We start from the raw sequence: 5,331 nt of genomic DNA on the forward strand, positions 1-5,331 counted from the left end.
ACAGACTATTGCACGCTGGATTTGTAGTACGATCCAGCAAGCTCATTCTTCGGTGGGGTTGCCGGTGCCGAAGTCGGTTAGAGCCCATTCTACCAGAAAGGTGGGCTCAACTTGGGCGGCTGCCCGAGGTGTTTCGGCACTACAGCTTTGCCGAGCGGCTACCTGGTCAGGTTCGAACACTTTTGCTAAATTCTATAAGTTCGATACTCTGGCCGTGAGGACCTGGCGTTTGCTCAGTCGGTGCTGCAGAGTCGTCCGCACTCTCCTGCCCGTTCTGGAGCTTTGGTATAATCCCCATGGTCCTTTTGGAGTCCCCAGCATCCTCTAGGACGTAAGAGAAAATAGGATTTTGGTACTCACCATTAAATCCTTTTCTCCTAGTCCGTAGAGGATGCTGGGCGCCCGTCCCAGTGCGGACTATTACTTGCATTATATAGTTTCTTACTGGTTAAGTTAGTTTATACACGACTTGTGTATTGGTTTGTTGCAGCTGGTTGCTGGAGTTTTATGCATACTGTTATCTGGTTTGGCGTTATTCCGGTTGTACGGTATGTTTATTGTGTGGGCTGGTAATTTGGTAGCCCTTAGTTAAGACAAAAATCTTTCCTTGTAATGTCCGTCTCTCCTGGGCACAGTTCCTTTAACTGAGGTCTGGAGGAGGGGCATAGAGGGAGGAGCCAGTTCACACCCAGTCTTAAGTCTTTTTAGTGTGCCCAAGCTCCTGCGGATCCCGTCTATACCCCATGGTCCTTTTGGAGTCCCCAGCATCCTCTACGGACTAGGAGAAAAGGATTTAACGGTGAGGACCAAAATCCTATTTTATTTCAGATGCATGTTATTCCTTTGGTGTTTATATTTATGTCTTTATTAGAGATGAGCGGGTCTCATTCTCCGAGAACCGGACCCACCCAAACTTTGCAATTGGCTCGAGACTTCCCGCCTTACTCGGATCCCAAAACGTGGCAAAACGTCATCATCCAGCTGTCGGATTCTCGTGGACTTTGTGTACTATAAAGGAACCCGGTGATTGGTGCCATCTTCACTTTGGCTGTTGAGAGTGTACTGGACGGACGTGTCCATCTCAGTACTGTGCTGTCTTGCTTGGGTGCTCTGTCTGCTGTATCTGAAAGGGGTGCTCTGCTGTATCAATCCAGGCGGGCTGATCTGTCTGCCGTATCTGAAAGGGGTTCTCTGTCTGCTGTATCTGAAAGGAGTGCTCTGCTATATCAGATCAGGCGGGATGATCTGCCTGCTGTATCTGAAAGGGGTGCTCTGTCTGCTGTATCTGAAAGGAGTGCTCTGCTATATCAGATCAGGCGGGGTGATCTGCCTGCTGTATCTGAAAGGGGTGCTCTGCTGTATCAGTCCAGGTGGGGTGATCTGCCTGCTGTATCTGAAAGGGGTTCTTTGGCCCCTGTATCGGAAAGGGGTGCTCTTCTGTATCAGTCCAGACGGGGTGCTATGCTTGCTGTATCTGAAAGTGGTGCACTGCCTGCTGTATCTGAAAGGGGTGCTCTGTCTGAAAGTGGTGCTCTGTCTGCTATATCTGAAAGGGGTGCTCTGTCTGCTGTATCTGAAAGTGGTGCTCTGCTGTATCAGTCCAGGTGGGGTGCTCTGTCTGCTGCATCACAAAGGGGTGCTCTGTCTGCTGTATCTGAAAGGGGTGCTCTGTCTGCTGTATCTGAAAGGTGTGCTCTGCTGTATCAGTCCAGGTGAGGTGGTCTGTCTGCTGCATCACAAAGGGGTGCTCTGTCTGCTGTATCTGAAAGGGGTGCTCTGTCTGCTATATCTGAAAGGGGTGCTTTGCTGTATTAGTCCAGGCGGGGTGCTCTGTCTGCTGTATCTGAAAGGGGTGATCTGTGCTCCGCCCCAGTGTAAAATGAAAATACAGGTTGAGTATCCCATATACAAATATCCGAAATACGGAATATTCCGAAATATGGACTTTTTTGAGTGAGAGTGAAATAGTGAAACCTTTGTTTTCTGATGGCTCAATGTACACAAACTTTGTTTAAAACACAAAGTTATTAAAAATATTGTATTAAATGACCTTCAGGCTGTGTGTATAAGGTGTATAAGAAACATAAATGAATTGTGTGAATGTACACACACTTTGTTTAATGCACAAAGTTATAAAAAAATATTGGCTAAAATGACCTTCAGGCTGTGTGTGTAAGGTGTATATGAAACATAAATACATTCTGTGCTTAGACTTGGGTCCCATCACCATGACATCTCATTATGGTATGCAATTATTCCAAAATACGGAAAAATCCCATATCCAAAAAACCTCTGGTCCCAAGCATTTTGGATAAGGGATACTCAACCTGTATTAAAAGCTAAAAACAAAAAGCCTTAAAATATAATTATAAAAAAATATTTTTTTTTTGTTTGTGCTGTACCCCAGTGTACTGTACAATTTTTATTTTATTTTCATAACTACTCTGACACTGTAGGTCAGACACGCAGTGTATTATTAATTTGTACTCATACTCGTACTGTGTGACACTGTTGGTGAAGGTCCACCGCAGTGTAGTTTATTTTATTTTGTATCATACACATACTAGGGCAGATGTATTAATCCTGCAGAAGTGATAAACTAGTGATAAATGCAAGGTAATAACGCACCAGCCAATCAGCTCCAATTTGTAAATTAAAAGTTAGGAGCTGACTGGCTGGTGCATTATCACCTTGCACTTATCACTGCTTTATCACTTATCCAGACTTAATACATCTGCCCCACTGTGTGACGCTGTGGGTGAAGGTGGTACCACACAGGGCCGGCTCCAGGCATGTTCGAATAGAGCAGCCGCGCGTGGCGCCACCCTTAATGGGCACCTCTATATTCATGCCTGGAGCCGAGCCAGCCTGCAGCGCTACCCGGCTTGGCCGATCCTGTTGTGTGCGCGCTCAGACGTCAGAGCCGCGCAGCGCGCACACAGCAGTTTAGGAAGAGTCCGCCCACGCCCCCAGCAGACTCCCCCCTTCCACCACCGCAGGTATTGTGGGGCATTTCTGGATCGGGCACTGTGTGGGGGCATTTATGTATTGGGCAGGGCACTGTGGCGGTCATATATGGCACTGTGGGGGCATTTATGTATCTGGCACTGTGGGGGCATATTTGCACTGTGGGGGCATTTATGTATCTGGAACTGTGGGGTCATTTATGTATCTGGCACTGTGGAGGCATTTATGTATCTGGCACTGGGGGGGGGGGGGGCATTTATGTATCTGGCACTGTGGGGGCATATCTGTACAGTGGGGGGGGCATTTATGTATCTGGCACTGTGGGGGCATTTATGTATCTGGCACTGGGGGCATTTATGTATCTGGCACTGTGGGGGCATTTATGTATCTGGCACTATGGGGGCATTTATGTATCTGGCACTGTGGGGACATTTATGTATCTGGCACTGTGGGGGCATTTATGTATCTGGCACTGGGGGCATTTATGTATCTGGCACTGTGGGGACATATCTGCACTGTGGGGGCATTTATGTATCTGGCACTGTGGGGGCATATCTGCACTGTGGGGACATTTATGTATCTGGCACTGTGGAGGCATTTATGTATCTGGCACTGTGGGGGCATTTATGTATCTTGCAATGTGGGGCATATCTGCACTATGGGGGCATATCTGCACTGTGGGGGCATTTATGTATCAGGAACTGGGGCCATTTATGTATCTGGCCCTGTGGGTGTATGTATGTATCTGGCACTGTGGGGGCATATCTGCACTGTGGGGGCATTTATGTATCTGGAACTGTGAGGGCATTTATGTATCTGGCACTATGGGGGCATATCTGCACTGTGGGGGCATTTATGTATCTGGCACTGTGGGGGCATTTATGTATCTGGCACTGGGGGGGGGGGCATTTATGTATCTGGCACTGGGGGGGGGCATTTATGTATCTGGCACTGTGGGGGCATATCTGACCTGTGGGGGCATTTATGTATCTGGCACTGTGGGGGCATATCTGCACTGTGGGGGCATTTTGTATCTGGCACTGTGGGGGCATTTATGTATCTGGCACTGGGGGGGCATTTGTGTATCTGGCACTGGGGGGGGGGGCATTTATGTGGGGGGGGGGCATTTATGTATCTGGCACTGTGGGGGCATATCTGACCTGTGGGGGCATTTATGTATCTGGCACTGTGGGGGCATATCTGCACTGTGGGGGCATTTATGTATCTGGAACTGTGAGGGCATTTATGTATCTGGCACTATGGGGACATATCTGGCACTGTGGGGGCATTTATGTATCTGGCACTGTGGGGGCATTTATGTATCTGGCACTGGGGGGGGCATTTATGTATCTGGCACTGGGGGGGGGGCAATTATGTATCTGGAACTGTGGGGGCATTTATGTATCTGGCACTGTGGGGGCATTTATGTATCTGGCACTGTGGAGGCATTTATGTATCTGGCACTGTGGGGGCATTTATGTATCTGGCACTGTGGGGGCATTTATGTATCTGGCACTGTGGGGGGGGGGCATTTATGTATCTGGCACTGGGGGAATTTATGTATCTGGCACTGTAGGGGCATTTATGTATCTGGCACTGTGGGGGCATATCTGCACTGTGGGGGCATTTATGTATCTGGAACTGTGGGGACATATCTGGCACTGTGTGACCATTTATGTATCTGGCACTGCTGGGGGGCATGTCATGTGTATCTGGCACTGCTGGGGGGCAGGTCATGTGTATCTGGCACTGCTGGGGGGCATTTCACGTGTATCTGGCACTGCTGGGGGGCATGTCACGTGTAGCTGGCACTGCTGGGGGGCATGTCATGTGTAGCTGGCACTGCTGGGGGGCATGTCACGTGTAGTTGGCACTGCTGGGGAGCATGTCATGTGTAGCTGGCACGGCTGGGGAGCATATCATGTAGTGTTCCCGCTAGGCGTCTGTGGCTAGGCAATGTGTCTCAGTGCTCTACCCGGTGCAATGTGTCTCAGTGCTCTACCCGTGCAATGTGTCTCAGTGCTCTACCTGGCACAATGTTTCTCAGTGCTCTACCTGGCGCATTGTGTCTCAGTGCTCTACCTGGCGCAATGTTTCTCAGTGCTCTACCTGGCGCATTGTGTCTCAGTGCTCTACCTGGCGCAATGTGTCTCAGTGCTCTACCTGGTGCAATGTGTCTCATTGCTCTACCTGGCGCAATGTGTCTCAGTGCTCTACCTGTCGCAATGTGTCTCAGTGCTCTACCTGGCGCAATGTGTCTAAGTGCTGTGCCTGGCGCAAAGTGTCTAATGTGCTGTGTCTGGCGCAAAGTGTCTAACTTGCTGTGCCTGACGCAAAGTGTATAGGAGGTTCTACCTGGTGCAT

This window comes from Pseudophryne corroboree, chromosome 1, assembly GCF_028390025.1.
Source record: "Pseudophryne corroboree isolate aPseCor3 chromosome 1, aPseCor3.hap2, whole genome shotgun sequence".
Taxonomy (NCBI): domain Eukaryota; kingdom Metazoa; phylum Chordata; class Amphibia; order Anura; family Myobatrachidae; genus Pseudophryne; species Pseudophryne corroboree.